The sequence below is a fragment of the Papio anubis genome, chromosome 7 (assembly GCF_008728515.1).
Source record: "Papio anubis isolate 15944 chromosome 7, Panubis1.0, whole genome shotgun sequence".
NCBI lineage: Eukaryota > Metazoa > Chordata > Mammalia > Primates > Cercopithecidae > Papio > Papio anubis.
Genome location: NC_044982.1, coordinates 100,071,635 through 100,087,773, shown reverse-complemented (window position 1 = coordinate 100,087,773; position 16,139 = coordinate 100,071,635). Strand labels below are relative to the sequence as shown.

Here is a 16,139-nt window from a genome sequence, read left to right as displayed (position 1 = left end):
AATCACCAATGTTGGAGGTGGGGCCTGGTGGGAGGTGACTGATCATGGGAGCAGATTTCCTCCTTGCTGTTCTCATGATAGTGAGTTCTCGTAAGATCTGATGGTTTAATTATGTGTGGCACTTCCCCATTCACTCTCTCTCTCTCCTGCCACCATGAGTAGAAGGTACCTTGCTTCCCCTTCGCCTTCCGTCATGACTGTAAGTTTCCTGAGGCCTCCCCAGCCATGTTTCCTGTACAGCCTATGGACCCGTGAGCCAATTAAACCTCTTTTCTTTAAAAATTACCCAGTTTCAGGTCTTTCTTTATAGCAGTGGGAGAACAGACTAATACACAGGCAGTGCATGCACTGGCTCATGCTGCTGAGCGAGGAAAGGTACAGAGCAGGCACAGTGGATCCTGCAGTGCAGATGGGACCCTGAGATCCAGAAGGAATCTGCCCAAGGTCATGCAGATAGAAGTGATAAAGGATGCATCTAGGAATCCTATTCCTAGGGCTGAGAACATCTGTAGAAACCAGAAAAACTATTAGGATCTTTGGAGACCTGAGTGCCAGGTGAAAATCAGACTCTCCCAGGATAATGAGACTTTCAAGGCCGGCCTTCAGAAGAGCAAATGATGCCGGTCTTGACTGATCAGGGCAGGGACTTTGGAATGGGGCCTGAGGCAGTGATTGTATCTCAGAACCTAGCCTCCCGCTGGAACAGATCAACCCCAAGAGGCCTATCTGCCAAGGGAACACAGGTTCCTGGTCTGTGGCTTCTCCTCCCAGCCCCAAGCATCTGCTGGAGATGAATCCCTTTTCAAAATTCACCCAGCCTCTCACCTCCCCAGCAGACTTCTCCTTCACTAATATTGCATGCCACTCTGTGCTAGGCATTCAGCCAGGTCATGGGGACACCAAGAGGTCTAAGGCACCCCTCAGAGCTTCTAGTTTAATCAGAAGATGTGTCAGGCAGATTTGGATAATAATCCTGAAAGACAAAACCCTGAATGTTGAAATCCTAAAAGATCAAAATCCATAAAGTCTAAAATCCTGAAAATCACTATCACAGGATCATGTTAGGTGGAACTACTGTCTTTATTTGGAAATGAAGCACAGTTCAAGGAGATGTGTATGGGTTCTCAGTTCACAAAGGGTAGATTTGTGAACTTAATTTGGTTCTGTGAAAATAGAAATGCACTTAATTGCAATGGGCAGGCAATAACCAGACTTTCAAATGAATAGCATATACTTAAAACATTTGTAGACCAGAACCACTTTACAAATGCAAATGTAGCAAACGTTTTGAAGATGATAGAAGTGAAACTGGTGGCAAAAAAAATGCAAGAAATCTCCTCTACCACATTATTCAATCATGTAGGACTTCTGCCCCTTCACACGTGGTGCCGTGCTTGCCTTCAAAAAATGCCCTTCATCAGGGAATAAAAAGAATCTAACAAGCTCAGCAACCTCTGAACCAAAGATGCTTGCTGATACTGAGGTTTCTCCAATGTTACAAAGCACATTAAATGGTGAGCTAGGCTTTTTTTTTTTTTTTTTTTTTTTTGAGACAGGGTCTCACTCTGTCACCTATACTGGAGTGCACTGGTATGATCATGGCTCACTACAGCCTCAACTTCCCAGGCTCCAATGATCCTCCCACCTCAGCCTCCTGAGTAGCCGGGACCACAGGTATGTGCCACCATGCCTGGCTAATTTTTGTATTTTTTGTAGAGAAAGAGTTTTTGCCATGTTGCCCAGGCTGGTCTCAAACCCCTGGGCTCAAGCAGTCCTCCTGCCTTGGCCTCCCAAAGTGCTGGGATTACAGGCATGAGCCACTGCACTCAGCCAAACTAGTCTTGATTAGGGGTTTGACTGTCAAAGAATATAGAATTTTTATGTTTATCACTAACTCTAATACTAAAAAATAACTTGCATATACTTCACTGTGGCAAATAAATGGGACTTTCAAAACTGTCACTCCTTTTTTTTTTTTAAATCAACTATATACAATTCATGCCCCTATTGGGTCTGAAAACTCTAGAACTTATCCACTTGTTTATGTATTAATGACTGAAAAAAGTGGTGCAATTTATAAAAGTTTATTTGAAGATTTGATAAACTATGCAGAAGAAAATGGATTTCAATTGAATACCCAAACCATAATGACAGATTTGGAATTAGGTGTGATCAAGGTTACAAGGTAACCTTCCAATAAAGTTTGTTTTTATCTATTCAGTCCCACGCATTTGGTGGAAAACTCAGATGAGTGGACTGGCCAAGCAATGTGGCAAAAACAATAACTTCAGTTTAAAAAGGCATCATTTGTCTACATTGATGTTCCTTCCAGCTGATGACATTCCAAGAGTGTTTGATGAATTAAAGGCTTATTTACCTGAAGAAGCTAACGAAGTTACTGAATCGTTGGAAAATAATTATGTGCCTGGTAGAATAATAAGACACTTAGGCAACAATGCTGCTGTTCAATCACTAGTATTGTTTCCACCAAATTTGTGGCCCCTAAATTGGGGCATGCAGAATGGATTTCTCCATACCCAAAACAACATACAAGGCCAGGCACGGTGGCTCGCGCCTGTAATCCCAATTCTTTGGGAGGCTGAGGCAGGCAGATCACCTGAGCTCAGGAGTTCGAGACCAGCCTGGCCAACATGGCAAAATCCTGTCTAGACACACACACAACACAAAAATTAGCCAGGCATGGTGGCATGTGCCCATAGTCCCAGCTACTTGAGAGGCTGATGAAGGAGAATTGCTTGAGCCCAGGAGGTTGCAGTGAACCAAAATTGTGCCATTGCACTTCAGCCTGGGTGACAGAGCAAGACTCTGTCTAAAAACAAACAACAACAAACATAGAAGCATGGCACAGAAGACAGAAGATGGGAAATTTTAATAGAGAATGCTCATGTCAGCGTATATTGAGCCAGAAGATTTTCAAAAAGAGCAGTGCTACCTGGAAAATGAAGGTGGGGACAGAACCTGAATCCTGTTCCCTTTCTCTCCTCCCCAGACAAAATGAGCTTCATCTCTCATTCCACCACCTTCTCCACCAACTACTAGTCCCTGGGCTCTGTCACCCAGCCACAGTGTCTGGCTCACGAGCAGCATGGCCAGTGTCTATGCAGGTGCTGGGGGTTATGCTCCTGGATCTTCATGTCCTGCTCTACCAGCTTCCAAGGAGGCTGGGAGTCCAAGGACCTGGCCGCAGGGATGGCCAAGGGTCTGGCGGGAATGGGGGGCAACCAGAGCAGAAAGGAAACATGCAAGGCCTGAATGACTTCCTGGTCTCCTACCTGGACAGAGTGAGGAGCCTACAGGCCAAGAATCAGAGGCTCGAGAGCAAAATCTGGAAACACCTGGTGAAGAAGGGACCCCAGGTCAGAGACTAGGGGCATTACTTCAAGACCATCAAGAACCTAAGGTCTCAGATAATTCTGTGGACAATGCCTGCATCGTTTTTCATGTTGAAAATGCCCTTCTTGTTGCTGATGACTTTAGAGCCAAGTATGAGACAGAGCTGGCCATGCACCAGTCTGTGGAGAGTGACATCCATGAGATCTGCAAGTTCGTTTATGTCACTTGGCTGCAGCCAGAGACAGAGATCAAGGCTCTCAAGGAGGAGCTGCTCTTCATGGAGAAGAACCATGAGGAGGAAGTAAAAGACCTACAAGCCCAGATTGTCAGCTATGGGTTAATCATGGAGGTAGATGCCCCCAGATCTCAGGACATCAGCAAGATCAGGGCAGACATCCAGTCCCAGTATGACAAGCTGGCTTAGAAGAACCGAGAGGAGCTGGACAAGTACTGGTCCCAGCAGATTGAGGAGGGCACCAGAGTGGTCACCACTCAGTCTGCTTAGATGTTAAATGTCATCTTAGCAGTCCATGGAGCTGTTAAGATGATGCTCATGGAGTTGAGACATACACTTCAGTCCTTAGAGATCAACTTGGACTCAATATCTGAAGGCCAGCTTGGAGAACAGCCTGAGGGTGGTGGAGGTTCGCTACACTACGCAGATGGAGCAGCTCAATGGTGTCCTGCTGCACTTGGGGTCAGAGTTGGCACAGACCCAGACAGAGGGGCAGCACCAGGCCCAGGAGTACGAGGCCCTGATGATCATCAAGGTCAAGCTGGAGACTGAGATCACTACCTACCACTGCCTGCTGGAAGACAGGGAGGACTTCATTCTCGGTGATGCCCTGGACAGCGGCAACTCCAAACAAACCATCCAAAAGACCACCACCTGCAGGCTGATGGATGGCAAAGTGGGGTCTGAGACCAACGACACCAAAGTTCTGAGGCACTGAGCCAGCAGAAGCAGGGTACCTTTTGGGAAGCAGGAGTTCAATAAAAATTTCAGAGGTCATTGGTCTGAAAAAAAAAAGAAAGAAAGAAAACAAAGATGAACATATTCTCCAAGGACAGCCATGTCCTAAAAGAAAAAAAGCAACTCTTCATTGTGATATAAGACTTCAAAATATAGTTAATGATTGTGAAAGTCAACCAATGCAACTGCCCATAATCTATCCCTACAACACACCTTCATATGTTGAATTCTCTTCTTAGTTTGTTTTGTTCATTTTTTCACTTTTTTCTTTTAAATTTTTTTATTTTTAAGGTTTTTTAAATTGGCACATAATAATTGTACATATTTATAGGGTACATAGTGATGCTGTGAGACATACACTGTATAGTAATCAGATCAGGGTAGTTAGCATGTCTATCATCTCAAACATTTATCATATCTTTGTATTGAAAACATTCCAAGTTCTCCTTCTAGCTATTTGAAACTATATAAGATATATTGTTGTTAGCTATAGTCATTCTACAGTGATATGGAATAGTAGAATTTATTCCTCCTATCTAGCTGTGATTTTGTATCCTTTAACAAATCTTTCCCTACTGCTCCTTTCCCCTTACCCTTTCTAGCCTCTGTTTTACTTTTTATTTCTAGGAGACCAACTTTTTTTTTATTTTAGCTTCCACATATGAGTGAGAATATGCAGTATCTAACTCTGTTTCTAGTTTACTTCATTTAACATAATGCCTTCCAGTTCTATCCAAATTGCCAACAAATGACAGGAATTCATTCTTTTTTATGATTGAGTGGTATTCCACTATGTACATATACCACATTTTCTTTATCCACTAATCTGTTGTTGGATACCTAAGTTGATTCCATATCTGGGCTATTGTGAATAATACTGCAATAAGTGTGAGGGTGCAGGTGTCTCTTCTATATGCCAATTTCCTTTCCTTTGGATAAACGTGCAGTAGTGAAATCACTGGATCATATATATGATAGTTCCTTTTTTTTTTTTTTTTTTTTTTTTTTTTTGAGACAGAGTCTTGCCCTGTCACTGCAGTGACACAATCTCGGCTCACTGGAACCTCCACCTTCTGGGCTGAAGTGATCCTCCTGCCTCAATGGCCCAAGTAGCTGGGACTACAGATGCCTGCCACCACACCTAGCTACTTTTTGTATTTTTGGTAGAGACAGGGCTTCATCATGTCGCCCAGGCTGGTCTTGAACTCCTGAGCTCAGAGGATCCGCCTATCTCAGCCTCCCTAAGTGCTGGGATTATAGGCATGAGCCACCATGCCAAGCCCTATATAATAGGTCTGTTTATAGTTTTTTGAGATACCTCCACACTATTCTCGATAGTGGTTGTACTTGTTTACATTCCCACCCACAGTGAATAAGAATTCCCTTTTCTCAGTATTCTCACCAGCATTTGTTATTTTTTGTCTTTTTGATCATAGTCATCCTAATGGGTGAGATGATACCTTATCATGGTTTTGATTTACATAAACCTGATGATTGGTGATGTTAAGCATTTTTTCATATATATATATATATAGTTTATATATATATATAGTATGTGTGTATATATATAGTTTGTTTTGTTTTGTTTTTGAGATGGAGTTTTGCTCTTGTTGCCCAGGCTGGAGTGCAGTGGTGCGATCTCAGCTCACCGCAACCTCCGCCTCCCACGTTCAAGCGATTCTCCTGCCTCAGCCTCCCGAGTAGCTGGGATTTCAGGCATGCGCCACCATGCCCGGCTAATTTTGTATTTTTAGTAGAGATGGGGTTTCTCTATGTTGGTCACGCTGGTCTTGAACTCCCAACCTCAGGTGATTCACCCACCTTAGCCTCCCAAAGTGCTGGGATTACAGGCGTGAGCCACCACACCCAGCTTTTTTTTTCATATATTTGTTGACCATTTGTATGTCTTCTTTTGAGAAAAGTCTGTTCAGATCATTTGCCCATTTTTTAGTCAGATTGGTTTTTGAGACGAGTCTCATTTGTCGCCTGGCTGGAGTGCAGTGGCTGATCTCAGCTCACTGCAAGCCTCCTGGCTCCATGCCATTCTCCGCCTCAGCCTCCTGAGTAGCTGGGACTACATGCCCGCACCTCGCCCCGCTTGCTCTTTTTTTTTTTGTATTTCTTAATAGAGATGGGTTTCACCACAGCTACAGGATGTGGTCTCTGATCTCCTGACTCCTCGTGATCCCGGCCTCCTGTCTCTGCCTCCTCCCAAAGTGCTGGGATTACAGGCTTGAGCCACTACAAATGGGCCTTAGGATTGGTTTTTAAGCATTGAGATGTTTGAGTCCCTTGTATATACTGAATATTAATCCCCTGTCAGATGAAAGGTTTGCAAATATTTACTCCCATTCTTCTGCAGGATATCCTTTCACTCTGTTGATTGTTTCCTTTGCTGTGCAGATGCTTTTTCATTTGATATAATCCCATTTGTTTATTTTTGCTTTTGTTGCCAGTGCTTTTGAAGTCTTCTTGTTAATAAAATCTTTTCCTCAAACAATATCCTAAAGCATTTCCCTTATGTTTCCCTCTAGTTGTGTTAAAGTTTTGGGTCTTACCTTTAGGTCTTTCATCTATTTTGAGTTTATTTGTATATAGGGCAAGAGAAGGGGATCTGGTTTTATCCTTCCTCATATGGATATTCAGTTTTCCTATTTTATTTAGGAAATAAATAAATTTATTTAATAATAAATAAATTTAACCATCTCCTTTTTCATTTCTGTTTTTATTCCTATCTTCTCTCATTTTTCCTTCATCTAGCGAATAGTTTGTCCATTTTTTATCTTTCCATAAAACCAACTTTTTGTTTTGTTGGTCTTTTGTATTATATCTTTTTTTTTTATGTGTATTCTCAGTGACTTTGTCAAAAATCAGTTGGCTATAGATATGTGGATTAATTACTGGGTTCTCTATTCTGTTCTATTGGTCTGTGCTTCTGTTTTTATGCCAGTACCATGCTGTTTCGGTTACTACAGCTTTGTGGTATATTTTGAAGGCTGGTAGTATGATGCCTCCACCTTTGTTCTTTTGTCTATTTGGGATCTGATATAGTTTGGCTCTGTGTCCCCACCCAAATCTCATGCAAAATTGTAATCCCCGTGGGTCAGGGAAGGGACCTAAGGAAGGTGATTAGATCATGGGGGTGGATTTCCCCCTTGCTGTTCTCATGGTAGTGCGTTCTCATGAGATCTGATGGTTTAAAAGTGTGTGGCACTTCTGCCCTCACTCACTCTCTCTCTCTCTCTCTCTCCTGCCACCACGGGAAGAAAGTGCTTGCTTCCACTTTGCCTACTGCCATGCTTGTAAGTTTTCTGAGGCTTCCCAGTCATGCTTCCTGTTTAGTCTGTGGAACTGTGAGTCAATTAAACCTCTTTTATTCATAAATTACTTAGTCTCAGGTAGTTCTTTATAGCAATGTGAGAACAGACTAATACTAATACAGGGTCTTTGTGGTTTCATGCAAATTTTAGGATTTCTTTTTCTATTTCTGTGAAGGATATCATTGGTGTTTTCATAGGGACTGCACTGAATCTCTAGATTGCTTTGATTAATATGGTCATTTTAACAATATTCTTTCAATCCATAAACATGTCATATTTTGTTTGTATCCTCTTCAATTTCTTTCATTAGTGTTTTCTAGTTTTCCTGGTAGAGGTCTTTCACCTTATTGGTTAAATCCCTAGGTATTTTGCATGTATGTGTAGCTATTGTTAATGGACTGCTTCATTTTTTTCAGGCAATTCATTATTTGTTTATAGAAACACTACTGATTTTTGTATGTTGATTCTATATTCTGCAAATTTTACTCCATCTCCTAACTGGGGTTCTAAGAGGAGTTTCTTTTTTTAATTTTTTTTTGAGATTTGAGTCTTGCTCTGTTCCCTAGGGCTGTAGTGTGTAGTGGGCGCGATCTCGGCTCACTGTAAGCTCCAATTCTCCTGGCTTCATTGGCCTCCTGCCTCCTGCCTCCTGACTATATGCCTGCACCACCTTCCGCTAATTTTTAATATTTTTTAGTAGAGATGGGTTTCACTGTGCTAGCCAGGATGGTCTCTGATCTCCCTGACTCCTCGTGATCCTCACCACCCCGGCCTCCCAAGTGCTGATTTTGTGGCCCTTGAGCCCACTCATGCCTGCCTCCTTTTTTCTACTTGTTTTATTCCTTATCTTCTCTGACTCTTTTCCTTCCATCTTAGCTTTGTCATTCCATTTTTATCTTTCCCCATAAAACCAACTTCTTTTGTTTTATGGTCTTTTTAATATATTCTTTTTTTTTTTTTTGAGGCAAGCCTCAGCTTCTTCATTTCAGGCTGAAATGCAATGGTACAATCTCAGCTCAATGCAACCTCTGCCCCCTGGGTTCACGCAGTTCTCCTGCCTCAGTCACCCAAGTAGCTGGAATTACAGGCTCCTGCCACCACACCCACCTAATTTTTGTATTTTTAGTAGAGATGAGATTTCACCATGTTTGGCCAGGCTGGTCTCAAACTCATGACCTCAGGTGATCCGCCTGCCTTGGCCTCCCAAAGTGCCAGGATTACAGGCTTGAGCCACCATGGCCAGCTGTATTATTTCTTTAGTCTCAATTTTCTTTATTTCTGCTCTGATCTTTATCATTTCTTTCCTCTAGCTTTGAGTTTGGCTTGTTCTTGCTTTTCTAGTTCCTTGAGTTGCATTATTAGGTGGTTTATTTTAGTAGAGATAGGGATTCTCCATGTTGGTCAGGCTGATCTTGAACTCCCAACCTCAGGTGATCTGCCTGCCTCGGCCTCCCAAAGTGCTGGGATTACAGGCTTGAGTCATGCGCCCAGCACGGAAATAATAGTTATTTAAGTTCTTTGAGAAATCTCCAAACTGCTTTCCACAGTGGCTGGACTAACTTCTTTTTTTTTTTTTTTTTTTTTTTTGAGACGGAGTCTCATTTCTGTCGCCTAGGACTGAGTGCAGGCCCAATCTCAGCCTCACTGCAACCTCCGGGCCCTGGTTCAATGCATTCTCCTGCCTCAGCCTCCTGGAGTAGCTGACTACAGGCGCCCACTGCCTTCAAGCATAATTTTTTTTTTCTATTTTTAGTAGAGGACGGGTTTCACTTCCATGGTTCCTGATTCTGACCTTAGATCCGCTTCTGCCTCGGGCCTCCCAAAGTGCTGGGATTACAGGCGGAGCCACCAGCTACCGCCTGGCTGGACTAATCTCTATTTCCACCAGTGGTATATATGGATTCCCTTGTCCCGCAACCTCACCACCAAATTTCTTGTGTTTTGTCTTTGTTTTGTTTTTAAGACAGAGTCTCACTCTGCTACCACTGGAGTGCAGTGGCGCTGGGACCCTGCCTACTGCAACCTCCCACCTCCCAGGTGTTCAAGCTTATCTCTGCCTCAGCCTCAAGTACCAGTAGCTTAAGAATTACAGGCATGCTACCGCCCTGCCACGTTTTATATCTTTTAGTAGAGACGCTGTTTCTCGACTATCCTGGCCAGGCTGGTGAGCCACCATGCCTGACCCTTAAATTTCATTCTTAATGTCTTCCTTTACCCACTGATCATTCAGGAGCATGTCATTTAATTTCCATAAATTTGTATAGTTTTGAGTGCTTTTCTTTTTATTAATTTCAAGTTTTATTCCCTGTATTCAGATAAGACACTGGTACAAATTCAATTTTTAAAACATTTTTGAGACTTGTTTTCTGTCCTAACATGTGGTCAATCCTGGAGACTGTTCTATGTGCTGACAAAAAAATATGTGGCTGGGCACGGTGGCTCATGCCTGTAATCCCAACACTTTAGGAGGCCAAGGTGGGTGGATCACTCGAGATCAAGAGTTCAAGACCAGCCTGGCCAATATGGTGAAACCCTGTCTCTACTAAAAATACAAAAATTGGCCAAGTGTGGTGGTGGGTGCCTGTAGTCCCAGCTACTGGGGAGGCTGACAATGGAATCACTTGAACCTGGGGAGGCGGAGATTGCAGTGAGCCAAGATCGCATCACTGCACTCCAGCCTGGGTGTCAGAGTGAGACTCCATCTCAAAACAAAACAAAAATATGTATTCTTCGGTTGTTGGGGGAAATGATCTATAAATGTCTGTTATATCCATTTGGTCTATGGTGCAGTTTTTATTTATTATTTATTCATTTATTTATTTGAGATAGGGTTTTGCTGTCACCCAGGCTGGAGTGCAGTGGAGTGATCTCATTCACTGCAACCTCTGCCTCCCAAGCTCAAGCAATTCTCCAGCCTCAGCCTCCCAAGTAGCTGGGACTACAGGTGTGAGCCACCAATGCCAAGTTAATTTTTGTGTTTTTTCTAGAGACGGGGTTTTGCCATGTTGCTCAGGCTGGTCTTGAATTCCTGTACTCAAAGAGATCCACCTGCCTCAGCCTCCCAAAGTGCTGGGATTACAGATGTAAGCCACTATGCCTGGTCCCTATGATGCAGTTTAAATCCAATATTTCTGGCTGGGCACAGTGGCTCAAGCCTGTAATCCCAGCACTTTGGGAGGCCGAGACGGGCGGATCACGAGGTCAGGAGATCGAGACTATCCTGGCTAATACAGTGAAACCCCGTCTCTACTAAAAAATACAAAAAAACTAGCCGGGCGAGGTGGCGGGCGCCTGTAGTCCCAGCTACTCAGGAGGCTGAGGCAGGAGAATGGCGTGAACCCGGGAGGCGGAGCTTGCAGTGAGCTGAGATCCGGCCACTGCACTCCAGCCTGGGCGAAAGAGCTAGACTCCGTCTCAAAAAAAAAAAAAAAAAAAAAATCCAATATTTCTTTGATTTTCCATCTAGATTATCTGTCCGATGCTGACAGTGGGGTATTGAAGTCCTCAACTGTTATTGTATTGATGTCTGTTTCTCCCTGTAAGTCTAATAATATTTGCTTTATATATCTGGATGTTCTGGTGTTCAGTACATATATATATTTACAACTATTATAGCCTGTTGCTGAATTGATCCCTTTATTATATAATGTTCTTGTCTCTTTTTACAGCTCTTGACTTGAAATCTGTTTTGTTTGATAGAAGTGTAGCTACTCCTGCTTGCTTTTGGTTTTCATTTGCATGGAATATCTTTTATTCCTTTACTTTCAACCTATGTGTGTCTTTACAGGTGAGGTGAGTTTGTTGTAGGTAGCATCTAGTTGGGTCTTGTCTTTTTTATCCATTCAGCCAGTCTCTATCTTTTGAATTGAGAATTTATTTTGTTTACATTCGGGGTTAAGTTATTATTGATAGATAAGGACTTACTCTTCTCATTTTATTTATTGTTTTCTGGTTGTTTTACATATCCCTTGTTCCTTACTTCCTCTTGCATTGTTTATTTTTATGATTGGGTGGTTTTCTGTAACAGTAAGATTTTAGTCCTTTCATTCCTTTTTTTTTTTGGAGACAGGGTCTCGCTCTGTCACCTAGGCTGGAGTGCAGTGACGCGATCTCTGCTCACTGCAACCTCTGCCTCCCAGGTTCAAGCAATTCTCCCGCCTCAGCCTCCCCAGTAGCTGGAATTACAGGCATGTGCTACCGTGCCCGGCTAATGTTTTGTATTTTTAGTAGGAATGGGGTTTCACCATGTTGGCCAGGCTGGTGAGCCACCGCACCCGGCCCTTAAATTTCATTCTTTTAATGTCTTCCTTTACCCACTGATCGTTCAGGAGCATGTCATTTAATTTCCAAATATTTGTATAGTTTTGAGTGCTTTTCTTTTTATTAATTTCAAGTTTTATTCCCTGTATTCAGCTCTCTAAACTGGGCTTGCAAAGGCTATGGGGTAGTAAGGCCTGTAGGTGTACCTGGTGGCAAAGAGGGCTGGTGGGGTTCTTTTGCTTACCTTTTCCACACAATGGGAGGTTCCTCCTGACTCTGGGCAGATCTGATCCAGGCAGGGAGATAGGGCTGCAGCAGCTAGGTGACTCCACATTGCCCTCCTGGACTTCTGGTCTCCACTCCCCTGCTGCACTCCAACACTCTCCCTTCGACATTCCAGACAAATCTTATCTTTGTATGCATTGCCTTGATCCTTTCTTGTGAGGGGGATGAGCACCAGGTGTCTCTAATTCACCATCTTGCTGCTATCACTCCTCTTTTACATTTATTACTAGTTCTTTTTTTCACTATTTTAAATTCTTAGCATTATTTTTTACAATTTGCTATGCTACATATTTCATCTCCACATCACTTCCAATACTGGATGTATAAATTGTATAGGACATTTAGAAAGTTCTAATGCAGTTTTTGCAAATTTGACTCTACCAAAGTGCATTATCACAAGGTTAGCTGTAAGCATTGTGTCTATACATTAAAAATGTTGAAACTTCCTTAATGAAGAGATATCCTTTCTGTACACCTACATTTGTGAGAGATGAATTTTCTTGTGATCACAGCTCTTTGGGTGATTGCATATGTGGTGGTGACTCATCGTGGTTTTTTATCTCTCTCATCAAAAGACTTAGGTTGTTCGTCATGATCTTTCAGATGACCATATTTACAAAGCTGGGTGCACATAATTACCAACCGTAGTGATATATGTTTATACATTTTTCTTTTTGATCTATTTCTTTTTTTTTTCCTTTTTTTTTTTTTTTTTTTTTTTGAGACAGAGTCTCACTCTATTGTCCAGGCTGGAGTGCGGTGGTGCAATCTTGGCTCACTGCAACCTCTGCCTCCCGTGTTCAAGCAGTTCACCTGTCTCAGCCTCCCAAGTAGCTGGGATTACAGGTGCCCACTACCAAGCCCAGCTAATTTTTTTTTCTTTTTTTTCTTTTTTTTTTTTTTTTTTGTATTTTTAGTAGAGACGGGGTTTCACGGTGTTGACCAGGTTGGTCTCAAATTCCTGATCTCAAGTGATCTGCCCACCTCAGCCTCCCAAAGTACTGGGATTACAGGCGTGAGCCACCACGCCCGGCCTTTGATCTATTTCTTTATGAACACAGTCCTCCTCCTTATAACTGCTATACCCACACAATTGCTGTTAGTATATCTAAGTGTTTTTGCTTGCAAAAATGTGAATGTTATTGCCCATTTTATTGTGTAAACTGGCCTATGAAGTGTTCTATCACGTTTTTGTATGTTTCTCAAATATATCTACTTTTTAATACGTAAACAAATACCTTTTAAATAATTTTTTTTTTCTGAATTATGTTCATGAGATTTTGATCTTTTGGGATTTCAACATTTGGGATAATGGCATTCAGGATTGTGTCTTTCAGGATTATGAGCAGCTCCCAGGTCAAGCACAGGAGAGGTTAAAACAGACTGATATTTGCTCTTAGAAACTTGGCTCTGCCATTCCCTAGCTGTGTGACCTCAGGTCAGATGCCTAATAGTTTGCAGCCTTGACTCCCTCATCTATAAAATGGGCATTAAGACAGCTACTTTGCTTGTTTTGATAATTAAATGAGATAATTCACAGACAGCACATAAACACTCCACAGGAAGCTGACCTAAAGCTCTATTAGCTACCATTGTCATACAAGAGAGAAGGAGGGAAGAGGCATTTCAAAGTATACCAAAGGTTGGACTGTTGTAAGTCAATACTGTACACCAGGATCCCTAGTAGGAATGCTGGGTTAGTCAAGAAGTGCCCGGTAGCGGATCCCGAGGTCAGGAGATCAAGACCATCCTGGCTAACACGGTGAAACCTCGTCTCTACTAAAAATACAAAAAAATTACCCGGGTGTGGTGGCAGGCGCCTGTAGCCCCAGCTATTCAGGAGGCTGAGGCAGGAGAACAGCATGAACCTGGGAGCCAGAGCTTGCAGTGAGCCGAGATGGCGCCACTGCACTCCAGCCTGGGCGACAGAGCGAGACTCCGTCTCAAAAAATAAAATGAAGGGCCCTGTATTAGTCCGTTTTCATGCTACTGATAAAGATATATCCAAGACTAGGCAATTTACAAAAGAAAGAGGTTTACTGGACTTACAGTTCCACATGGCTGGGGAGGCCTCACAATCATGGTGGAAGGCAAGAAGCAAGTCACATCTTACGTGGATGGCAGCAGGCAAAAAAAGAGCATGTGCAGAGCAACTCCCATTTTAAAAACCATCAGATCTCATGAGATCCATTCACTATCACAAGAACAGCACGGGAAAGACCCATCCCCATAATTTAATAGTCTCCCACCGGGTCCCTCCCACAACACGTGGGAATCATGGAAGCTGCAAGATGAAATTTGGATGGCTGGGTGCAGTGGCTCACGCCTGTAATCCTAACACTTTGGGAGGCCGAGGTGGGTGGATTGCCTGAACTCAGGAGTTCGAGACCAGCCTGGGCAACATGGTGAAACCCTGTCTCTACTAAAGTACAAAAAAAAAATCAGCCGGACATGGCAGTGTGCACCTGTAGTCCCAGTTACTTGGGAGACTGAGGCACGAAAATTGCTAGAACCCCTGAGGCAAAGGTTGCGGTGAGCCTAGATTGTGCCACTGCTCTCCAGCCTGGACAGCAGAGCAAGACTCCATCTCAAAAAAAAAAAAAAAAAAGATGAAATTTGGGTGGGAACAAAGAGCCAAACCATATCAGGCCCTATGAGCAGGTGAAACTTAAACTGGGCCTTGAAGCAGAGAAAAAAGAAGAGGGTTTTCCAAGGGGGAGGATCAGGTATAGCCAAGGCAGGAGGCAGGCATGAGTTCCATATGTTTAGAGTCCTAGTTCAGTTACAGCAGAAGGACTTGCCTGAGGTCATGATGGGAGGTGAGGCTGAATGCTCAAGGGGCCTTGAGGTCCAGGCGACAGGAAGTCATGAGTCATGCCTTGGTAGAATGGCTTGGGAAGGACCAGAGAGGGAAGCAGGATACCAGCTTGGAAACTAACCCAGTAATGAGAATGTGGTAATGACGCTGTCTGGGCTCATCAAAATACTCAAATACAATGTACTCAAATACAAAAAAAAATTAGCCGAGCATGGTGGTGTGCATCTGTAATCCCAGCTACTCAGGACGCTGAGGCATGAGAATCTCTTGAACCCAGGCAACAGAAATTGCTGTGAGCCAAGATCGAGCCACTGCACTCCAGCCTGGATGACAGAGCAACTCTGAATCTCAATAAATTAAAAAAAAAAAAAAAGGTGAGAAAGCACTCCACAGGGAGGGAGTGGGCTGGAGCAAATGGCTAAAGGACCCAGTTACAAAGTTTTCTGGGTTTTAAATACTCCATTTGAGGTCCCTGTCGGCTACTCCTGATCTAGATGAAGGATTTGGCCTGTGGCTAATTAAAGGCCAAGGTGAACTGGCACCCCTTGCAGATGAAGGGATGGCCTGTGCTTGGCCTGCTGCCAATCCAAGGCACTCTCTCTTTCTATCTGAGAGTGGTGGAAGCCGGAGGGGTGCAGAAGAGCAGCCTTTGATCCTTTGCTACTCAGGTGGTAGTTGGGTGGTGGGGGCGGGGGTGGGGAGTGCGTGGGTTCCTTTTAGTTCAGCTGTAGAAAGTTGGTGTTAACTGCCTTGCGGGGGCGGGGGCCTGCCCCAGACCCAGGTGTTTCCCTTTTGATACTGCTTTAGGAAATTATCATGAATTGGCCTCAGATTCCCTGCCCGGAGACTTTGTGTTTTCCCTTGATTCAGCTTTAAGAAGTCAGTACCAGCTGGCCTTAAGTTCCCTGCTTCCAGACACTATTCTCCTGCCTCAATGGGGGAGGTTTCTCATCTCTGATTTAGTGCCATCCCCTTGGTACTGTCCTTATGATAGTGAGTGAGTTCCCGCGAGATCTGGCCATTTGTGTGGCACTTCCTCATCTCTCTCTTGCTCCAGGTCTGTCCATGTGACTGACCTGCCTACTGCCTCTTCACCTTCTACCATGATAGTAAGTTTCCTGAGGCCTCC

The 16,139-nt window shown here is 43.4% G+C and overlaps 1 pseudogene; it reads left to right on the top strand.

Annotated features, from left to right (window-relative positions):
- Positions 1-2,775: 2,775 nt before the first annotated feature.
- LOC101022465 lies at positions 2,776-5,311 on the top strand (annotated as a pseudogene).
- The last annotated feature ends 10,828 nt before the right edge of the window (positions 5,312-16,139 follow it).